Source organism: Seriola dumerili, unplaced genomic scaffold (assembly GCF_002260705.1).
Source record: "Seriola dumerili isolate Sdu_G_001 unplaced genomic scaffold, Sdu_1.0 BDQW01000331.1, whole genome shotgun sequence".
NCBI classification, from domain to species: Eukaryota; Metazoa; Chordata; class Actinopteri; order Carangiformes; family Carangidae; genus Seriola; species Seriola dumerili.
The window spans coordinates 3,660,841-3,685,569 of NW_019174586.1; the positions used below are offsets into that span (position 1 = coordinate 3,660,841).

The window sequence follows — 24,729 nt, forward strand, 5'->3', positions numbered from 1 at the left end:
AACAGGCAGATACCAGACACATCCTTTAGCTGCCTAATTCGTTTTTCAGAAGGAATAAAGCTTCACACCAAAGTTAGTCTTTTTAGTGAAGGAACAAAAATATATATTTCTAAAACAAAAATATCTATTTTCAGGAAACCATGTGTCATTTTCCTTTTTTTTTTTTTTTAAATTCTGAATATTGTGCAAACTCATTTCATATGTGCACAGATGCTTATCAAAAGTAAATATGGAGCCTGTCTTTGCATGCTTAATTATACAACATTTCCTCCGTGTTTTGTGAAAGGGACAATGACTCACTGGTCCTCTGAGATACAGAGTCTCCTGTCCAACAATCTGGGGAAATCATAGTAATTCTGCAACTTCTTCAAAGTACAATGCCTCATGAGTCACTGATGCAAAAAAAGAAAAGAAAAAAAAAAGAGATACATCTGCATCCTACTTTTGATTCCAAAAAGTAACATTTCAATGCAGAAATATTTTTGTTTTCATCTCACCAGGGTCCAGTTAAGCTTCTTGTGTCCATCACTCCGTGACAAGGAAAAGAAGACCAACCAGCACAATCCTGCAGATTTGGATGTGATAGACTCGTCTCTGCCTCCCATCTGCAAGTGACAATAAGAGAAGAACCATGAGAAGTCAGACAGAGTGTAAGAGTGAGCTGTTTACAGATTTAACACTCTTAACTACATACATGAAGTGGAAGCTGTGTGTAAATGTAAAGCTTTACATTCTATAGACGACAAGCGATGATGAATAATTTTGTCGCAAGTTTGATACCAGCAGGTGAAATACATACTCCATATGCTTGAGAAACAACTACATAGGTGAGCTGAAGAAAGCTCATTCCCTGCTTTACATCCTGATGGACTCTTTATTTAAAGAAAGGGCCATTTAATTCATTAGTGTGGTGAATAGTTCTTCTTACTAATGTCTAATTTTACAGTATGTCCATGGAGTTAATTGTGCCTAATTGTGTGTGTCCTGGAATGTGTGCGCTCATCATAGTTGTCTTTTTGTCTGTGCCTCCATGTGCCCATGTGCCAATGCAAGTGTGTGCCCATATGTGGGTGTATGAGTGCTCTACTGTTACTCTGTGCTCATGTGTATGTGTGTGTGTGTGTGTGTGTGTGTGTGTGTGCCCATGTGTGTTGTATGGAGCCTATTAGTGGAGTTTAACCCCTGTGTTCAGGGAGTCACATCCCCTCAACACACCAGGCTCCATTCTTACTGCAGCACGTTAACATTTTACTCTCTCCCCTCCCCACCCCCCCCCCCCCCACCCCCCCTTCACATTTGTCCTAAGAGGGCAATTAAGGAAACAAACGTTTTCCCCAAGATAAGCTGGCTGCCAGCTTTGCATACTAATGCAATGCCAAGTGGTTACAAATAGTGAGTGCTCTAATTACCGGCATTGTTTTCAATCAGAAATTGCTCAATTTCCCAGGATGAGGCCTCCATGGCTGGAGAAAAAAAAATACAACCTGACAGAGGCAAGAGACAATCATCTCTATGTGGTGTGTGGCTGATTTTGCCTGCCTATGTGTGTATTCATGTGCCCACATGTGTGCACGCGTGTTGGCGCAAATAAGCTCATCTGCCTGTGTGTGTAAAGACCCCAGCACAGCCCTCTCTGTCACTGCTGCCCTTGACAAGTCAAGAAATGGATCCTGTCAGGCTCTACAGCATTTAGCACCACAATTATCCCCTTTCACAGCCTGGCTGCATTAATGTAAACCACACCAGGCAGTAGTTGTCACTGAGTGATGAGCACGATGTGGTGCATCATCTCTGGGTGAGCAATTTGATGCAATTGTGTTGTTGTGATCATCAGTGCAAATCAGGGCCTGCTCATTTATTAAGCAATTTCTGTTGGAGAAAATTAGAAGGAAGGCTCTTTTAATTTGGCAGGAGATAGTAATATCTCTAAAAGCAACAATAATGCATAATGTGGCTGACATCAAACAAAAAAAAAAAAAAAGGGATATTTGAGCGAGTTTAGCCCGCAGGATGCATCAACCCATCAGGGAGGGGGTAACTATTCTGAGAGCTATGGACATCCTCATGTGGCCACCAGGAGTAGGGGGCAGTACAGACCAAAGCGACAAGGACTCGCTCCCCGGGTGTGAGAATGAGTCACACCATAGGATGCGCACACAGGACCCATCCGTTGGCCTTAGCTGACCTTTAGCTCTGACGATGGCTAATGGAGGGCTGGCCCTTGATCAATGTACTGAGAGACAGGGCTCCCCATCCCTGCCCTTTCACTGGGCCAGGATGGGAGGGTTGCTGCCAGAAGCCATGCCGTGGAGCCATCGACCCTGCCACTTTCCCATCCTGTGGGTGACAGCTGCAGTGCCAATGAGCCTGGGGACACCACGCTGCCCTGCCATGTAGGAAGGACGGCCAGCAACTCTATCTCTGTGGTGGTAGGAGGGAAAGTCAGTGATGATCTGCTTGTGAATGTCAGAGCCATGTAAACAACCCCGGCAAATACTTTGGTGCCGAGTAGCTGCTGATATGACGGCCTGCGCCAGCGTGGAAGCTCGTTCATAGTCATCCGCAGACGCTACGTATATTGTTTTGTGGTTCGTGTTTTCAGCTCAAAACTTTTTCAATATGAGTTTTTCCATTTCCATTATACCGAGTTGTAAGTATGTTGTGCTTGTTAGGGTTTGTGTTGAACCTACATGTCATGTAAACATAAGGGAAGTTGTCATCCATCAAACGCGTCCTTTGACAGCTTTGTTTTTTAGAAACACATCCCATTTAATTGCTTCAATTTAAGTTGAATGGAGTTGGACTAAATGCTGAGAACTCCTGTAACCTTTTGTCTGTAAAAAGTTGAAGTCACATCAATAAAGCCCAACTCCTGCAGAACCCTTGTCGTATGTTAGAAGTTGTGTTTGCATTTTGACTGTTCTTGGCATTCGTTGTGCACTTAAAATGTTACCGTAGGGAATATATTTCCTCATGCAGCACCATGTAGCTAAGATGTGCCTGATGTTGTGTGCTTGGTGGTATGCTTTGTAACCCAGATGGTGCACCACTGTATATCTTTTATCAGAGCAGCCTTTTTTGTCAATAGGCAGTGCTTGCGTGAAAAAAAAAAACACAAAACAATATTTAGTGTGCATTTTAAATGCACAGGCTTCAATTCAAACATGTAAAGATATTCAAAACAATAGCAGATAAAATATTCATTCCATATGGGACGAGAAAAGGAAACATCCAAGAGGTTTAGCACAGATTGTTCTTTTTATTATCATTAACAGTAATGTGATTCTGAAGCCCCCTGTCACCTCCTCACAGCAGCACCTCATCTCAGAAGTCATTCATTAGAACAAACAGAAGGCAGGCAGGAAGACAGTGAGGAAGAGGCGTGGGGAGAGAGCATAGTGTAAAATAAATTAGTTTGTTCTTATTAGATGAACCACTTTGAGATGGTGAAAGAAAGCATGCTTCAGAAATTCAAAGGATATCAATGGTACGGTATTTGGAGATGAAGATGTCATGCGGAGCCCCTGATCCAGTTGCTGCTCTTGTGCTATGTGTGTAATCATAGTTACACTTACTGTCCACTTTGGATTGTAAGGCCCACAGGGAGCCTTGAAATATGGGTCTGAGCAGTGTATGTTTGGATTGAGATTGGGCTACAGTGTTTCTGTTCAAGAGCATGGGCTGATGCGGGCTGTGGTGAAACTAATCAAAAAGCTTCTTATGTCTTCTGCCTCTGATATAAATGGATTGTTCAGTCTTTCCCTCACGATTTGGCCCAGTGTTTACTGAATAAGATTTTTTACACTGGAGTGACAGTAAAGGCCACCTCTCTCAATTAAGCCCCCTCGGTTCCTTTTCCATAAGAGCAGTCAGACGGCGTCTCTTCATATCTGCACCCCCTGGTGCTTCTTATCTTCCCAGGCCTGTAAAGGTCCAAATGGCCCACCTCTATACATGTTAATGTGTGAATGTATACATATGTGAGGATAAAATGGCAGGAATGTGATACAGAGTGGTCAGAGGCCCGGCTGGGGGTGGGGGTTGTTGGGGTGGGGGGTGGGGGGGTGAAGAGAGCCGTGTGGATCCTTGGAGTGGTGTGACAGACTCCCCAGCCTCCTGGTAGGATTTGTTGGAATGTGAGAGAGGAGGATTTTAGCACCAGGCGAGCCACGCCAGAGTGCTGCAGACTTCATGCCATCTGTCTCAGCCTCCATCCTCTCTTTGCCAAACTCATCAGACCTTTATTTCCTCTCCCTCTATCTCCTTCTCATCCCTGTTCACAAGAGTAGCGGACATACTGAGATCTGCTAATGTACTGGAGAGGAAAAAAAATGGCTGGGCTTAATAAACAGATTCAAAAATCTCGATTGATTAATATGTATTCTTGGAGCTAATTGTCCGACAGCTCTCATGGAGATAAAATGTGTGTTCCATAGCCTTGCCATTTGTTACTTGACCAACAGGGAAAGGGAGAGAGCGATTCATACCATGGCAGATCTGATGATCAGTTCATAATGAATCATGTTTCAAGTGGGAGCCAAAAAGTTCATTTAATTTAATGGTTAATTATAAACATGCTATTACCTTAATTAACTTTTGCTTCATACTGTATTATGATATGAATAATGTCTGATTAAAATATATCCTATAGACAAATAATAATAACGTTTTGTGTTGATTTGGTTATTTTGTCAATCATTGAACTGAGAACATTTTATAGATGCACTGTGGTAGTAAATAAATAGAAATCTAGATTAGAGATTTAAATTCAGTCCATGAAAATCAGAAAGTAACCTAACCCAAAATAAACAAATGACTACCATGCAGAGAGCTACACTTTCTTACGCCACAGTGAAATCAAAAACAGCTTTTCACATCAAATGGGTGTGTGATTGTGTGGTGTTTGGATGGGACTGATCTCTTACCCTCTCTCCCCGTGTGGGCGACTGGGGAGGAGGCTGAAGTAGATCACAGGGAGGAGCCGTACACACTCCACGTCCTTAACCTGTTTGCAGAAGGGCAGCAGAGTGTGGAGGGAATGGAAAGGAAATGTACCCTTCGTCCGAAATGGAACACCAGGTGACAGGAAGTGGGCAGGAGGCCTTTGAAGCTGACCTCTGCTCTCTGTGTTGGGATGGTCTCGCCAATCGATCAGGCCAGCGATGGCAGGGAGGGGAGCCAGGTGCCCCCAGAGGGCCTGCAGACCACGCAGATCTATTATGGGCGAGGAGGACAATGGAGTCAGCTGGGGCTCAGCCCCACTGCTCTCAGTCATATCAGTATTCAGACAGCCACAGAGTCAACTGGCTGCATCCTAACAAGCAATTGAATACTGACAACAGTCTGGAGCACAACAAGCTCAACAGGCACATTCTTCGTATGAAAACTTTAGGAAGAGCTTCTATTGCAGAATGCTGTCAAATCTGTGTTTAAAACAGTGTAGAACTCCAAATAAATGGTGCGAGTGTGCATACATATGACCGTAAATGCATGCAGGTCAATGAAGAGCCTTTGGAAATGTAGCTGCATGGAGCACGTTATGCACATAAATGATTTACTTGAATATATATATATATATATATATATATATATATATATATCCTTTGAATGACTTTGAGAACCTGCAGCAGAAGTCGTGGGCTGAAATGATAATATAACAAAAACCAAGATTGAATAAAGCTACATAAGAAAAGAGGGGAGAAGCATCGAAAAGGAACACAAAAAAAATACAAAAATACAAAAAAATACAAAAGCAGAAAATCAAATCGGCAGATGTTTTGTATGAGTGCACACATGTGAATGTGGGGGGCTGCTAAGTGATCCTGTAAATTACAGACATCGCTTTGAAATTGTCAGTAAGAAAATTTGAGCAAACACTGAACAGCCACTGTGTGCTTTGAGATATCTTTGTCTGTAACACTAATTCAAAGTATCCGGTGATAAAGCTGAAATAATAAGAAAAAATCTGTGAGAAATCAATATCAGGTTTTACATGTCTATGAATCAGGCATCCCATTCATAGGAAACGTGTTTAGCTAGAACAACACTAGAAATCTGAAGGCTGCTCCAGCATTTGTATTTTGGCCAGCTTTGGAGGAGGTGAGTGCTATCAGTGTCTACACGCTCATCCCTGTATATCTCTGAGCACACAACATGCAAGCAAACACTCATGTGCACGCACACTTATACGCACAAACAGAACCTCAACCCCCCCCCCCCCAATCCTCATCCTCTTTCTGCTTCCCTCCCCGGGCATGGAAATGAAAGCTGGGCACTCTGAGAGGATGGTTGGAAGAAATGAAGACGTGTCTGATTTCCACAGCAACCAATGGTGATGCAGCGCTCTGCACTCTCTGCCCTCTGATAGGTCTTTGTCACTCTCTTCATCTTGAGGCCCATATCATTCCCACTAATCTCGCTTCCCAAACACAAACAGGCCAATCCTGGGACAAGGCTGTGGGGCTGGGGAGGGATGAAGGAGCTGAGGCATGGAAGGAGTGAGGGATGTGGTTCAGGAGGAGAGAAAGGAGCACCAGAAGCCGATGTTGGTGTAAGAAGGAGCCAGTGTGTTATTATTAATAAAGCATTAAAAAAAAGTGAGCACATCAAAGCATACAGGGGCTATGCTATCATACATGAAAGTAACGCACTATGGCTTAATGTTTCCTAAGGCATGTTATGGTGACGCCGCTTTGATTTGAAATGCATTGTGTGGAAAATGGATTTACAGGAGTGAGGAGAGAAAGCCTGGTGTGGGTGCAGACCATAATTTAAAACCTGACCTCATAGGCTCTTCAAAGTCTCGGTGAGTGTGGATATTTAGGACTTACTTACAGTATGTGTGAGAAACCCAAACCACAGCTACATAAACAACAAATAAACACATACGTACGTGCGAGGGATAAGGAGGACACCTGCAAAAACAAGGGGGATGAGCAATCACTATCACAACAGAATCCAAATTGTATCATTTCACATTTTAATCATTAAAAATGATTGGAACTAATTTTTCAATTTTTCTTTATTCTTTCCCTCTTGAGCGAAGGGTGTCTCACCTGATTATACTGTGCCCCTTCGCCGACTGAGGCCTGCAGGAAGTGAGGCACCTTTCTCATCCTGCCCCCATGGCCAGGTAATTATCCTAATCTACCTTCCTCCTGTGCTCCAGCTCCTGCGCCACCCTGACTCAGACCACCTCTGTGGCTTCATTATCAGTGCTGGGACTCGCTAATGGCTTGACGGCTTCACTGCACAGGCTGCTGGGGAAGAGAAAGCAAGGGGTAAATGTAAAAGAAGAAGATGCAGGAGGAGGAGGAGGAGGAGGAGAAGAGGGGAGGAAAAATTAGACACTAAAGAGCAAGAGGCTGCCCTGAAGGTTAACATCTCAATTATGACGGACAATGCTCTGTAGTCGGATGGCTTTGGCCCCTTAAAAGTCATCGCTAACCGATGGTAGTTGAGGCTATAGGGCACAGCGGTGTCAAAGGGGAAGTCAGGAGATCGGCCAAAGTGCTCTGTGCAGGGCGGGAAGACCATGAAGTGTGTGTGTGTTTGAGGTGACAGGTCGCCGTGTCCACGTGTGCATCCCATACACACCCCCCACCTTGCGTGTTTGTAACAGCTATAACCTCACAACATACAGAAGGACTGGGGGTGGGAATTCAGTTTCACTTTTTTTTTTTTTTTTTTTTTTTTTTTTTTTGACAAATGACACCCTGACAGTTGGAAAAAATGTTGGGGTCCCTGAACAGATTTCTCAGTTACAAAAATAAAATGTGTTGAATTAGACAAAGACAGACATTTTGCATTCTACTTTTGAACCCCAATGAGAGCACTGACAAATGCCACCCCACCCCCACTCCGTCTGTGCCATGATTGTTTTTTTCTCTCCAGAAATGTCATATAGTTAAGAGGTGATAATTCTATATGGCACAAACAGACACTGACTTCTTCCAAGTGTACATAGCATATAGGCTGACACAGATTGAGATGGTGTAACGTGTTTTTGCGTTGCTTTAAATAGCCAGATCAGCTTTACACATTCTTTATATACCCAGAGATTCCAGTGGAAAACCTTCAGAAATAAAAGAGGAACTCGAACACAGCGCCCTAGAGGTGAGCAAAATATTTAGAGGTTAAAAATACCGCAGACCTGAGTGATGTGTGAAAATCTATACAGTAGTACTCCTGTTATTGTGTGGGAGGAGCAGCCCGCATTCCAGAAAAGTCCAGAAGCAGGAAGCTGCATCGATAAACAGCATATTAAATCACCAGAGAGTTGCTGTTCACATATTCAGTTTGGTATGAGCAACTGCCAACAGATCATATGTTAAATACATATTTAAAAAATGCTGATTGATGCCAGTTTCAGTAAATCCACTGATGCTTTTTTTTTTTTTTTTTGGCTCCAACAGTTTGAAAAGAAACTCTTTCCAGATTTATGTCATGTCATATTCTCAACTTCAATTTAGTAAGTTTGAGTGAGCTACAGGCCTTCGGTTTAAGGACAAACCATTCTAAAGAGTAAACATGAGAGAAAGATCTGCCGCTTCAGTGGTCCACACATATTATGATGAATTGTAAAAGTGTAGGCGGGTTTGCACCAGTCAAATTAGCAAAATCCTTTTAAAACACCTCCACACAGAAACATCCTCTTTCACACACGAATATTAAACTGCTCTTTTTGCAGTCTGGTAATAGTGTGACTTAGACCAAGTCATCAGCAAATGAGCGGAAACATTAAGGTAGCTCACTGTGAGGACTGCAGGAAGCCAGCTACATGAACAACATGGTCATCCAAGGCAGAATTTAAATGAGTACATTTGCTCAAGGAATAATTAAATTCACGCTGTATCTACCCAGTCGAAGGCGATCTTGACTGGAGATATAGACAGAATGCAACAACTTATAATGGGGTGAAGGGATAACCTCTAAATGTTTCTAGTCACACGGATAGTTTTGGGTAATTGTGGGGAGTTTTGAGATATTCAAGCTCATGTTTCTGCCTCCATTCATACGTGGGACTATTTGTCCAGTACAAAGTAGTCAAATCTGTTCACAGAGAGGTCGGTGGATGATCCAGTTTCATTCACCTTTGGGTGGAGGCAGGGTCTCAAGTGATGTCCATACAAATTAAAAAGATAGTGTGCAGGTGTGCATTAAATGGTAGCAGTAAACTCAAAGAGTCTGCATGAAGCTGGTTTGCTCTCTGCCCTCAGTGCTGGTGGCTGGAAGTTATAATGTACTGAAAATGTAAAATATCAATATGTACTGAGAGAAAACAAAACAAAGTGTTAATTTGCATGTGCAAACATCATGATCTTGTACAGTATCCTATGTCTAATTGCTGACCTACATTATTTATAAGGATGTTATTGTGAAGCACTGAAACTCAACTACCACACCAAGACAAATGTTACGCAGCAACAGTAACTATGCACCATCTCATACAGTGGATTTCAAGGACCCCCCCCCCCCCCTTCTTTTAAGTCATGTTTTTTTACTTAGATCTGCCGCACACCACCACAATTCAACTTAGTGTAATAAATCAGGTCTGAGCTGAGACAACACTTGCATAAAAGCTCACCATACATAAGTTCTGCCTAAATAAAATCTAAGAAAGCAAACTGGCAGATTGGCAAATTTATTTGATTGAACAAATGTTGAAACGATACTTTCAAGAGCCCCATCCTTTTGCTGTTTGCGAGGCTAAATACTGAAATGGTTCCAGTATGAAGTACCTCTGAGGACACCTATATTTGGTAAGCATATAAAGGGATGAATTAAGGTGACAGTAAATGCGCATGCTTAGGGCTCAGGAGGATATTAATACATTCTCCACCCCAACATTGTTGTCGGAGTCAGATGGCACAGGCGGTTATCAGAAGGGTACAACTCTGTGTGGGGTTTGGTGCAGACAAGCATGAAGACATGCTTTATTTTTCGTCAGGGGTAATGTGATGATACTTGATGCTATAACGGTCCTTTTGCGCAGGATTCTGAATCAGAAACATGCTATAAATAAATATGCTAAAATGGGTTCCGATGGGTTTTTGGGAAAGAGAGAGGGGGAGAGAGAGAAAAAAAATTATCTGCTTCAAATGTTTCTTTTTCTTCCCACAAGAACCCTTTTAGTTAGAGAAGAGTTCTTGAAGGTGAGAAGTAAGAGCAAACCTTTTTCTGGCCTTTCCAGCTCACAAGATTGCTTGAAAGGTAAAGGTCTGCTTACCTGAGCACACCAGTGTCTCTGCATCAGATCACAACCTTTTCTCTATCATCCTGTGTCATGCTGGTAACATGTTCCTTTCTGCTGTTGGTCTAGTGCTGAGCAATGTGACTATACCATTAAATATTGTGAGGTAATGAATGTAAAGTGTACACAGGGGAGGATGCAGGCGACTGAAGGCAGAGGTGGGGCAGTTTTTTTTTTCTTTCTTGCATGTAACAACTCACACCTTAGTCGCTTCCATAAAAGGATCTTGAAGGAATGTAAAAACCTGGCTTTTCTGCAGCTTTGCTTTGACAAACCAAAATAGGATCCAGCTAGGACGAGTGCTCCTCGCAAACAAGCATCAGTGTAACAGATGAAATGCGGGTTGTATTCTCTCTAAAGAGTGCAAAAAAACAAAACAAAACAGAAAAAAAAACAAAAACACAAATAGCAATCATATAGAATGTAGCTAACAAAACATTGTCATGTAAAATGTTTTGCAGTATTGTGATTAATTAGCAGCATAGGTGTTTAGATGCACCTTTACAGAAAAGTAATATATCCGCTAAATTGCAACTGACATTTTGTGAAAAAATCTCAGCGGTGGAGAAATACAAACAAACTAGCTTTGCGTGAGTACACTGTGGAATATAATGTTCTCATCATTAATTGTTCTGTGTGTGAAAGTAAGTTCAATCTACACCTTGGAAATAATAGTGTTACAAAATAATCTTTACTCAAGGTCCACGTGCTAGCTTTTTTCCTTTAAATGCATCTCAGCTTTCAGTCAAAAACATGTCACCACATAAAATATTCAGTTATCATTTCTCACCATTTGCCATGTGTTGTATGAGATTCTATGTGGCCCTAAGCCAACGAACCTACCGGAACTTGATTTACCTTGTTGTACCTCTGTTACTACCTGGCCACTTTAAATGTGTTGTTTAGATTTTTACATGTCTGATTTGGCTCTCACCAGCAGGACTGCTCATACAGAAAGCTTGTATATGAATCACATGTATGGTCCAGGATACTGAATATATGGTGACATATTTACTCAAGTGCTGCGCTAGTTGTGTTTGAGTCTGTTAGTTGAATATTTCTATTTTGTGAAACTCTATATGTCTGTTTGCTACATTTCAGAGGAAACTGCTGCACTATTTACTTCACTACATTTCGCAGCTACAGTTCGGCTACTTAACACATCAAGATTTTACATGTAACACATTCGATCTGATGTAAAGATGACGTTATCTCCACAACAGTATATAAAGCAGTTCAAAACAGATCCACTTTAACAAACTATCCATTAATATGTAATCACACTTACATACAGCAACACTTACAGGGACCATTCTCTGCATAATGAGTACATCGTGCTGTTAATACTTCTGTACTTTCACCAAATAAAAGATTTTAATGCAGAACTTCAACTTGTAATGGAGCATCTTTACTTCTTCCCCAACTGTGAATATGAAAGCAAATTATGCTGAAACACTTAAGACAAGACTGATCTCATTGGTAGCTATTAGGTTGTTAAACACAAGAACTGGGTCTGTCGTATTTTCTCTTATTATGAAAATGACAATCGTCACTAAGATCAAGAAGAACAGAATTTAAGGCTCAGATGAGAGAATTTGCTGAGCAGTGAGAAATGTGCATGAAATCTAGGTTATCAGCAGAGTTACAGAAACAGGTTGGACAACCCACGCTGAACCAGAAGAAAATCGTAAGGATAAGAATTAAGTATTTGTATAAGTATAAAACATACTCTGATCCTCATCTTCAGCGGTGTGCAAGGTGTGCTTTAAGCTTTACAGGGGAGTCTGTTAGTCAAACAATGGGAGAGCATTAAAACATGCCAATAGAGCAGTATTAGTCAACAGCCTGAGTCAATACACCCCACTGGGCTGCATGTCTTCCTACAAACACAAGCAATTGCTTTGGAAGGCCTCGGCACAAGATAGAAACATCAATTACAGTAAATTACACCAAAACAGTATGTAACACTTCAATTTGTTTAATCTCCTGAGCTGTCTGAGCTGTTTTGGATGAAAGCAAAGCAGAGCACTAGAGTAAGATAAAATTCAATGGCCCTAAGATACATTGCCCTATCTATCCTTGGTCGTGTTTATGCATAGAATGAGCCAGTTATTTATATTTTCATTCCTGGGACCTACTTCGAAAGCATTATTAAACACTGAGAATTGAGTTCTAAATATTTTTTTCTGTGTGCAGCCTAGATTTTTAATGGAGGACTTAAATAAGAGCACTCTGTGGTAGCCCCATGACTTTCAAAATCCACATCAGCTTCAATGTGTGCCCCATTTTCTGTGGGCATTGGGACTTTTATGGAATACAAATAGTACTTTCAGTTTAGTCCTAGTTCATACAGCTTTAAAACACTTCTAAGGGCAGGGTTATTAAGGCTTTTATTCTAAGGTCCTGGGACACATGTTGATAAATTCTGCAGTAAGGCTACTTTGACACAATTGAAACAAAGGATAACATGTCATTTTGGTTTACACACTCATTGTCCTGCCACAAATGATAGCCTACTAAAGGTAGAAACTTTGCCCCAAAATGAAAAACGTCCAATTTCAACTAAACTTTGTGGTGCTTCAATGACTTCCTTTGCTATGGTTGATTATCCAGGAGCGGTATTGGTTGCTGGGGACAGATGAAGATTTGGCTGTTTCAGGGAACATTTTGGGAGGGGGGCAGGGGGGCTGGAGTAAATGAAAGACAAATGCGAGTAGTGCCCACTCAGCTATTTTCCCAGTCAAGATCAAAGGCACGCCGGACTGGCCGCTCCACGGGAAACTTGAGATGGGTCCTGCCTTTGTTTGCCGTTGCTAGGAGACCTGCAGAAGCCTGAAAGTGTTTGCAGTGGGGTACAACATCAAAACCATTTCCAATATAAATTTTTAAGACAGCCATGTATTTGTGTCCTGGGCTTTCAATTTAGGCTGCCGAGTACACTGAAAACACAACAAACAATGATTCATCCCTCCTCTGTTAGTCATGGAATAATTTTCTTGGTGTTTGTTTAAAAAAGAAAAGTAGACACAGACAATTGTACATGTGCACGCTTTGAAAGGGCATTTGTCAGTGGTGTGCGCACTATGCATAGTATCAGTGCTTTGATAGTATGCAAGCATCACCATGTTGCTGCACAAACTAAATTAACCAAACAACCATAAAAGCAAGATTAAGACACTCTTCTGCCCGGTGCAGGAACACACAGCATGTGAAAATGCACACAGTGTGCAAACACAACTTAAATATAGTTTGATATATTCATAAGCTTAGGTTTGGCTTCCCAACGAAGCCAATTACGATGCTGTTATCTATTAATGGGCCCCATGATAGCAAGGGTGGCTAGACATGTGTCACAGAGAGCTCATTACATATCATTAGTTCAACACTCCAATAATGTCTACACCTGCTGAGCAGAAGATAATGACTTGGCCCCTGATATTTGCAGGACTATTGTCTACCAAGCAAAGCACCGCCAGGAGGATGGGTCCACACGCTGGAGAGCAGCATGAAAACTGATAAAGCTATTCAATAACTTAAGGTACACATGCTTTTTATTTGTTGTATGCTGCAGTGAACGCAGCACAACAAAGAGCAAAGCAGCTTTTGTCTGTTTTTTATAAAACAGGAGCAGTTCTCATTAAATAAACAATCATTACGCGCCTCGTGTGAATCCAAACTCCTACTATCTGTAGATACCATGTTGTTATATAATTCTGGGAGAATTGCAGCAGAAATATTACAAGTAAGATCTGCAATTATCTGTGTACCACTTCTGATGGTGGCTTACATCCTAGTAATAGACTTATGCTATTCTTGTTTACTTGATCACTGGAGTGGCCCTGGCTCACCCACTGTTACATAACCATGATGAATAACTTCGCCTCAATTTATTTCCCCTTACATTAAGGGGCATTTTAATCATGTATATGGGCAAAATAGACAAGATGTGTCAAAAAGCAGTATGAGTTATGATCTGCTGTAGGTAGTTTGATAGATCCATACATAATGCAGTATATGGAATTTGTCTTTGTGGCTAATGGGACACACACACACAAGAAAAACTACAATCGCCACAAAAGTGACCTTCATGTCTGGAATGATGAAGATTAGAATCGTGCTGTGTCTGCCTTGTGTTTTCACTACTTGAGCCAACTGGCACAGCGCTGGCGTCCTCTCTCCGGGTCCCAGTCTGCCGTGATGACAATGGCAACCAGCGACTGCATGAGAAGTAAAAATCACAAAAATACTAGCAAGCCGAGGGACACTTGTAAGATGTGAAGATAATACAATACAACTGATCGATTGCTGGGTTAAGAAAACGTATTCCTGGACATTGAGATTGCTAACCATTTTGAATTGAATTTCTAGGGCAACAGTGTGCTTTCAGTGGCTTTTAAAGAAGCAGTTTCTTGCTGGAAAGAAGAAATGAGGATCCTTGAGGAGTTTAAGTTTGTATCATCTAAAGGGCTGCATTTCTTCTAACCAAAAAGAACTAAAAAAAATTGCCTCCACTCAAGTGGGCCATGAGCTTATCTGCTGTGTCCTGCTTTAACCTGCTCCACTCAGTAATAGTGTGCATGCTGGTGAAGCCTCAGCAGAGAAAATGCAGGGTACAGCAGGCAGACAGTGACGAGACGAAACAAGATTCAACATCCAAACATTTGTTTCACCATTAAAAAAAAGTCAAGGAAAATCCCGCCGTTATTGTCTTCAGCTGAGCGAGACAGAGTTGTCTTCTCCTGTCACTGCAACCAGAGATCCACCCCTACGTGACATCACTGTGAACACGCTGCTGCCAAAATCCCGCATCAGCAGCCTAAATACACTTTAATTGGTGTGTGAGGAGCTTCTGCATTAACTGAACATCGTGTGGATTTATGACTGCTGAGCACGAGTCTGTACTTTTTTTTGGACTGAGGCTGACTTTGTCCTTTTTGGCTGCCACCTGCCTCTCACTAACACAAATACTTCTCTATAGTTATCAACACAGACTCATAGCGGCTCTAATTTGTTTGCCAAATCTCTGGCTACATTCATGACTTTACCGCCAACAGGCTGCTATTCTGGAAAGTTGAGAAAATGTTTGATCTAAAATATCCAAGACATTTATTCTCTTTTCCCAGGACCTTACTATTTTAAAACCTCATAAAAAATTTGAAACCTATTGTTCTTTCGGTTGTCATTCGCCACCAAGTGCAATATCACAGTTAATAAGTCATCTATGAGAGAATTTATGAATAATGTAGACTTGTGTAGCCATCGGGGGTTTGCATATATAACAAGTATGAAAATACAATAGGAAAGCTTAACATAGCCATGAAAAAGTATGAATGGTAAAAATATGACTCACAAGTCAATGGGGTCTGACAAAAACATCTGATGATGGTTAAATCTTAATATATGATTCATTTAGATTTAATTGATAATTGATGCAAACATTTCCATTCCAATTTATATTTACACAGTATAACTTTCAAATTATAGATTATCTGTTTATATGAGATCAAGGAATGAATATATTAAACTTGCAACAAGAGCTGTTGTTTATTCGCGCGGCAATCTGTCTGTGCACTAAAATCTACAACTAGTATACAATGAAGAATCCACCCTGTGTTTGTTTTGTATTCCCTCAAAGCCTCGACAAGTCAGAATGATAAGTTAGCACAGTAGCCAAACAGTTCACCTCTGTTTTGTGGATGACTGCTGCCTGAACCCTGTACCCCCACTGAGACAATAAAACGGCTGGATGACTATAGGACTAGCAGAAAGGCTGAGAGTTTATAACTCAACGGAGGCGAAGCTATACAGCTTGTGTGAAGATAAAGATTTAGTAACGGTAAGAGACTGGAATTCTCTCAGTCTGAGGTCAGACGGCCAAAGTTACCTTTTCCAATTCCCTCAGGGCGAATGAGGAGACCCTGGACACAAGCTGGCACACACAGTTACATCCCCTCAGCTTTAGACAAAGGAGTTGTCGCTTTGAATCACAGACCTCATCATTCCAGCCAATAATTGCTTAGTGGGTTTGTAAATGACATGTACTATCTTTAGTAAGAAGAACATTATAGTCAGTCTCCTGCATTCACCCTGCTTCATCTTTTTAATACCTAATAGAACTAGTAATATGGACATGTATGGAGAGAGAGGTTCACCCTATTTATCATAAATGACTGGGTGGGCCTTCACAGAGAGTAGTTTCATTTGTTCCACAAAGACTTCATTTAGACCTATATCATTTGATTGACATTCAGAGTCCAAAGCATGCAAACGTGAACAGGTCCTTAATTTTATTTTCCCCTAGGTAATTTTTAATTCAATCTTAATTTGAAGGGTAATCACACTGAAATAAGAAATGTGAAAAAAAATGTCCTCTACACCTTCAAGCATGTTTAGTCCATAAATGTCAGAAAAAATAAAAACAACAGAATAATTCATATCTTCATTTGTAAGAAATAATTAATTGATACAACGTCAAACTGCATAATGCAGAAGAGATCAAGAGAGACAGTATCACTCGTTCTGATTTTTTCACTAGAGAAATGTAAATAAAACAGAAACCTCCCTGTGTAGACCTTTAACAGTAGCTTTAATTGCTGTATTCAAGATATTCTAATATTAGAAAAAAAAGAAACAAGAGCATTAAAGCAACTTATTGTAATATATTTTGAGTATCTTTCCTTCTATCCCAACAAATTTCTACATTAAGGAAATGTACTGGAGTATTCTAAGATGGACAATGTTGCATGTATTTGTTTACTTCAAGCAATGTTTAAATGTAGCCATATTTTTAAATTAACATATGTATACTGTACATATTTAACTCAAACTTTAAACATTACAGCAGTGTTATCTTGAGAGTGACTGGTACATTATGATAAAGGAGTAGTTTAAAAGTCTTGATCTTTTCACACTCTAAGAAAGAACTGTTATTGGAGAGGATTTGCTGTGAGATTCCCCTTTCATTCTAACGGCATTAAAAAGCGTAAAGACTGGGAGACAGAGGAGTGAGGCTGACGTCACAGTCCAAGAGTCACCCGCCGTGTGTTCGGCACCTCCAAGTAAAGACTTATCTGCAAAGAAGTTTGGACGGACAATGTGGGTGGACAGGGCGTGAAACTACTATCATCATCAGTTCTGAATGAAAAAAAGAAAACATATCTTCCACAAAAAAGGAGGCTCATTCCAATTCAGCTGCGTTGTTAGGACAACGAGAACCATCCCTCAGATGATTAGTTCCACTTCAAAAGAATTTACTTTCCGCAGTGGAAACGTCCCCCTTTTGTGTCCTTACACAGGGTTTTCTCAGCCCAAAAGAAGAATCGTATGTTTAGTCAGCCTGTTTATTATTCCTTCTGTTCACACTACAATTGTATTAAATAAATAGAGTACTGCTAACAAAGGCCTATTAGCCATAAACATGTCCCGGTACACACAAAAAAGACTAAATCACAGTCTCTGCACAAGAATTAAGATACTCTAAATGCTAGTAAAGGCACAAACTGCATTGCTGGGGACCTGGTGCCAACTCAGAATGTCTTGTCACTGAGTCACTGACATCATGAAACATGCATGTTATGTTGCACATATTTTGTCTAACTGGGGATTAGTTATGTGGCCCCATCTCAATTTTGAGAGACGCCTCCCCTTGCAAAACAGCACTCGTCACCGGTGACGGTGTGAAGCAGCAGTATGCGGCAGATTTTCCGGTGCACATATTTTCAGGATGAATGGATTTTGCTTGTTCAGTTCTGATAAGAAGCATGGGCAGTAACAGTGCAACAGCTCCGGATCATTATCTGTGAATAAAGAAATCTAATAAACACACTATGCACACTTTAAATTTTCATGTGAAATTACAAACATGTACACATTTCACTTTTAATACGTTAAGTTACTCCAAAATTGCCTAACATTAAAAATACTGAAGAAGCATTCAAGAGTGTCTGCACGAAAGAAAATATTACAGGTAAATAATGTCTAATGTTTGGTGCAAATTCCATTGAACTTAATGTGATTATTAATGTGTGGTTGAAGCAGCAGATCAAAGAGTTACAGCAGTGAGCTTGATTGTTAACTCTGACATCCTTGAGATTTTAAAGACACAATTTGAATGCAAAAATGGCTCGGTTGAAGTTCTGCTGCTTGTTTCAGATAAACAGACATCTCGCCTGAGTCAAAATCCCAAAAGGGATTTTTTTTTCATTCTTTTTTTTCTGTTTTTAAAAAAAAAAAAAATTCATTTCTGAAGTTGAAACCCTAAATCAGTCTGGAATAAGAATATGTCTGTAGGCCTTTAGGCAGCATACAAATAGTCTACCAACAATAAGTAAAGCTTTACTTTTGCAACAAATAACCTGTGTAGAAGGAAACTTAACAAGGTTATTTTATTTATTTAATTACTGCAAAAACTAAAATTTCAATTAAACTTATGTTGTCTTACTTTTAATTATCTTACTATCTTGTTCTCATAAAATTTTACAACCACAAATTCCTGGTTGATTTAAAAAAAAAAAAAAAAATGTGTCATACCACTTCAATCATTTCAGTGGTCCATTGCTGCTCTGTGTTGCATGACTGTATATTCCAGTATGAATATTGACTGGAACCATGCCGGGCATGGCTCAGGAGTATCCATCCTCCCCTTCATGATCAGTGATGAGCCTCCTTGTGACCTACAGTATATTAATATGCTCAGCAGAAAGAAGACTCTTGGCACAGGACACGCCAGCAGCAACTCTTTAATGTTAGCAACTGTCAAAGCTTTGATTTCTGATTGATGAGTAAGGTCGGTGCAATAACAGAACGACACTACTGGTCATCTTGCCCCCGCTTTCCACAACAGGAAACATATCCTTTTACACTACAGCACAGCTCTGCCCCTCAGACTGCAACAGCTACCACATCATCCATTTGAAACTGCATATCTATAAAATACATGTCTAATGGCCACAAATGAACAGAATAAACAGCATAGATCTAACATGAGCAGGTTTAGATGCCAACTATTATCTATTTGTATCCACCAGCCAGGATAATGGGAGCTGAGGACTTCCAATTAAACTGAAACTGCAGCCACCAATATGACCATAAAGTTGCTTTGCTAACACTTTAAGTCCCCTATTAACATTCATAAGCAGTATATAAACCTTAATGAATTACATTAAAAAAAACAATAATGTATTCATAATCAAATATAAGTGTTTAATAATGTAACTATTGACAACAATAACTCTTTCTATGGCTGATGTATTAACAGTTAATGTCTTCATAGGAGTTATAGGCTAATTTTTGACAAATACTGCTGATCAAAAAAATGTTTTAAATGTCCTTATATCTGCTTACAGCGGTACTTTAGTGCGTATCAAATGTTTATATACTATTTATAAAAGCAAAGTAGGAGGACTTAAAATAAAGTGTTACTGTAGAGTTGGTTGACTGCATTGGTTTTAACTAAATGTATCTCATAAACTGGCAACTGAGTGGTATGTGCTCATCCTTACAGGTGCAGTTTTGTGATCAGTTCACTATTTTTTGACCCTCTGACCTCTGCAGTACGGTGTTACACCACAACCACAGGGAGAGTCACACTCACAGTAAGTAGAAATCCACTCAGCGGCACTTTATTAGGTACACCTGTACAATCTAATGCAAAGCAATACAGCTGTTGTGCCATTAGGTCTACTTTTGTGGTGCGTATAACATTCAGTTCTTTTTCAGTTTTTTTGATTCTGTCATAGAGGTGTTAATTCAATTACATGTGCTAAAACATGTAATTGAATTAACACCTCACCACATTGAGCTAATAGCTAGTGATAGTATTGTGATGGACTACAAATTGTTTCCAATACTGCTCGTCTCATTTGTGTAATTAGGACGGACAAAAAATCAGAATCACCTGTTATCCAGTACAAACTTTGTAAAGGTAGAATTTATGGCAGAGCTGTTGTATAGACTGTGCAGGTGTACTTATAAGTGGCCACTGAATATAAATAAAGTCATTTAACCCCCCTTGCAAATAAAATTTAAAAAATTTCGAAAAATGAAGAAAGAAACTGACGAATAGTTAAAATGTATTATTATTTTCCCCTTTTTCTAATAAATGAGGACAAGCTGACTTGGAGAAAAGGTTTTAACTCAACTGCAGCTAATTGCTCCTTTCATCTAGCCAATTAAAAGCAGAATTTTAATCCAAGTAGTATTTCTTGTTTTGATAGCTCGTCACGTGCCACAGCCTTTTAATCAGCACAAAAATGTAAGTATTGCATATTAATTCAGCACTGAGGGATGCGCCATTATTTACACTCCTGATTTTCATCACTCTCTCCCTGCGCAGGACTCCTCCAGGGCCAATCCCACAATGACTGGGCCTAATTGACAACCACACTAAAGGATGCGGTGGCAAATGCTAGCTGCTACCTGCTAACATTTTCAATCCATACCCACTCAGGTGTGTATGTGTGAGGGAGTGCGAGAAGGTTGTTAAAATGGTGCGGAGGATCAATAGGATGTTGTTGTTAGTGAGAGACCTTTCATGGGAAACATCAGTAAGGTGGCATCACAAGTTGTCATGTGTGATGTTTGTGAAATGTATCTTGAATGTCTCTACCTTCAGCAGCCTGTATAAACAGTCAGCAGCGACAGCTCAGCTCCCCTGCATTTTCTGTGATGAAACAGCTCGGTTGCATGAGGTAATCTCACCCTTACCCAAATGAGATGGTAATGCCTTCACTCAGGGAATTCAGCAACACACAGCAGCACCTAGAAGGAGGCTGTGCACCTCAAATGGGACTAATAATAGAGCCTCCGTTCTCTTAACTTGGAATCTATATTATACGCTTCAAAAATGAGATCAACTATATGGGTCAGTGGGATTTCTGTGAGAAAAAAAAAAAATAGAAAGGAGCAACCAAAAGCGAATATACTCTGCTGACAACAGATCTAAGGAAGGCAGTAGCTAATAAGAAAATTATTTGGGCAGAGTAACAGCTCAGAACTTTAATTAACAGAGCTGGTTTTAACTGATTGAAAGGGAATACATGTCCACACTTGTCTGCATGCTAGCCTAATTATTTTCAACTCCTTGATTGTCTAAATAGGCTTTATAAATAAAAGCACAAGTGACTTGAAATGTTCAAAGGAAAATTATTTTAGAAATGGAAATGATCAAAGAGCAGTCTTTCATAACTTCTGTGATCTGTGAGCTAGAATACATGGGGACTTCAGTCCTTCATGCTGCTGCTGCGGCCTAGGTTTCATTTTAACTTTAGACACACACACACACAGACACACAGACACACACACACACACACACACACACACACACACACACACACACACACACACAAACTACTCCACCCCCAACATATGGCTTTCTCAGGGGACAATAAAAGACATTTATTAGCCTCCATCTTCGTTCAGGCTGCCCACATGTTAAACTGAACTAAACCAGCATCAGTGATATGGTATGATATGATATATGATATGATATGATATGATATGATATGATATGATATGATATATATGATATATGATATATGATATGATATGATATGATATGATATGATATGATATGATATGATATGATATGATATGATATGATATGATATGATATGATATGATCCATCTCAGGCATCCTGGGTGGAGGATTTACAAGATGCAACAACAGTAAAGCCTGTTTTTATTATGGAGACGAATAATAAAATGTGTTTGGATAATTATGTCAGTGACTCCACGTTGCCTCTGGCATCTTGTTCACGTGTGTGTATTACCAACAGCCCATGCTGACTCCTGATCCGTGTACTGTGCTCTTTATGTAATTGGCTGGTGTGTTGATAAAAGCAACTAAATGTAAAACAGTAAAACAAAAATGCAGAAAAAAAGCACAGTTCTGTACTTACAGTGCAGCTGCGTGGTGATAGGCTGGTCTTTTTTTCTCTCAGACTCCTTGGCATTATTCATGGCCCCTCAGATATGGAATATTCTGAATTAAGTTAATATACAGAGCATAGTTAATTATGCATTTCATAAAAGTAATAATAATAACACTAGTCAAATACAATACATGCATAGTTTGTAATGATTCATTTATAGTTGGGCTCATTATGCTAATGTTCCTAAAAGTTTCAAATATTGTACAGTTTCAAACAAAAACGTCACTATTTCTGCAGTAAACTAACAACACGACTGTTTTCAGAAATCAGATTTCATTTTGGGGTTTGACCTGATATCTGTCGAAGCAGCGTGAGGATTTTGTATTTGTTATACTGAAGGCTTTGCATTTCCAAGGGAATATGTTCTGTTTTGTTCAAGATTAATATTTCTGAGACACACCCCAGTTACACTGATGCATTGCTTAATTCGGTCAATTACATAACTGAAGGAATTCTATGACTTTCGCAGCAGCAACCATACAGACAATGCAGCAGATACTGGAGTGGAACTGAGGACAAGTGCTAACTACCTCAGCCACATTCCACTTTAATAATGGACTTGAAACTATATGAAACACTCTGCTGTGGCATAGGAGGTGGATTTTTGATCCCTTGCTTCTTCCAAATACCAGAACACAGGATTATTCCCTGTGGACTGAAATAGATGCAGTCACTTCTGTCTCGTTCTGTTTGAAAGTCATTGGTTGAAAGATGCAAACTTCACAGGTTTAAGTCTGCAGTGATATGATACTGGTCCTGGGACAAAATCGCTGTAGCAAGTGCTCTCCCACACAGACACCTACACAGACACAGACACACACATTGTACATCCCATTAACATATCATAGTATACTTCCAACAGAAGGTTAGGCTGCCTTATTGATCATCAAAAAGATGAAGGGACAGTCCATCACTTTCCCTTTGCCACTCTTAAATCCGTTACCTGGGCTCCTCAAAGCACCACTAGCGGCTAATTACTCTCTCTCATGCCCCTTGTGCTCTCTCTAGTCTGTTGCTAATGATAAACTATTTCCATCGATAGGTCCTTAACTTCAGAGAGACCTAAATGACACTTTGGTCTGTTTGGATTATTTTATTGATGACTGTAAATAAATCAAGCAAGAGTAGGTTACCTTGCATTTCTTCCTGTTGCCTCGGTGCCACTAGAGTGCCTCTATCTGTCTCATGCACGTTAGGGTCAGCACCACACCAAATCACATTTGTCCCCTCCGTTAATGTCACAGCCTTAAAGCAACATATCATCACAGTGCGGAGCTTGGTCTAACTGTAATTGAAAAGGCCCAAGGGGAATTCCTGGGTTGTGTGTGGGGCCCCCTAACCCTCGCCACCCTACATCCATCATTGTAGAGTTAGGCCCTAGGGTGTTCTTGTAACGCTGAAGGTTAACAGCGAGATCGCCACTTACAGCTTTCGAAAATGTGGCCCCATGGGCCCCCAGTACTGCTACGAGCACTAGACATCGGCGGAAAACTACATACCAGCATCATGTCAAGTACATATTAATTTGATGGTCACATACCAAGGAGGGCAAGCTTGAGTGAGTCAGCGCATCCATGTTCAGTGAATGGATGGACTTCAATAGGGATGTGATCAGAAACAGAATCCTTCCTTCAGATGTTGAGTTCACAGGCTTGATTACACAGCCGCCTTGCAATGCATACTGCAACAGATAAAATTAAACACTCGTGATTACACACTGCTTTGAAACATCCTGGACCGTGATCAATCTGATCCCTTTTTTAAGTTCAACCTCAAACGACAGAGATTTGAGAACATACAAAAAGTATTCAAAAGCTGTATCTCACAACAGAACTGAATTGTTGCTAATGAAATGTGATAGTTTTGAGAGACAGCAAAGACAACAGGCACTTAGGGTCTCTTTGCACTGTTTTTGTAAAATCTAAGGCATTACGCTCTTTAGGCCTCATGATCAAAGCCTTTGTAATATTTTCTAACAAACGCTTCAAATGCATTCTGTAAAATGTGAATCATTAAGCAGAGGCTCTGAAACCTAACTGATCATTTTCTCAAAAATTACATACTGTAGAACTGTTAAGAAGCACAGCTGAAGATAAAGGCATCAACTCCTGCTCCAATGTGCAGATTTAAGCATATTCATCTGACTCTTCACATACATGAAAGCTAGCAGCTGCCCTTGCCAGCAAGTGGAGGACATTAAGGCTCAGCCTGGTTGATCTCTGATGACAAGGGTCTGGAGGAGCGATTAGAAGCAAGGGGACCAAAGTTATGGTCATTCCCTTAAAAGGATGGCATTGCATCTCATAGGCCTGGAGCTTGCAGGAGCTGAAAGATCTTCAAAGGTCCGCTCACCCCATACAACCTAGTCTAACTCCCCAAAAAAACCTTGGAAGTATGAATTTTGAAAAAAATTTTTTTCAAATATTATTTATTTTCCTTGTGCATTGCGACAGACCACGACAAATACTGCAGGCCATATCTGAAAAACTTTTGCTTTTGGTTTGTTGTTTATTCTGTGCATGATATTATCATTGTCAGTCATCTGGT

The 24,729-nt window shown here is 40.3% G+C and overlaps 1 long non-coding RNA gene across 2 annotated transcripts in view; it reads right to left on the bottom strand.

Moving 5' to 3' along the window:
• Positions 1 to 23,728: 23,728 nt before the first annotated feature.
• Positions 23,729 to 24,729, bottom strand: part of LOC111232393 — a 50,925-nt gene continuing 49,924 nt past the window's right edge. For both annotated transcript variants that reach the window (XR_002665544.1, XR_002665545.1), the window contains exon 3: positions 23,729 to 23,863. This is a non-coding gene — a long non-coding RNA (uncharacterized LOC111232393). The remainder of the gene's footprint in view (positions 23,864 to 24,729) is intronic.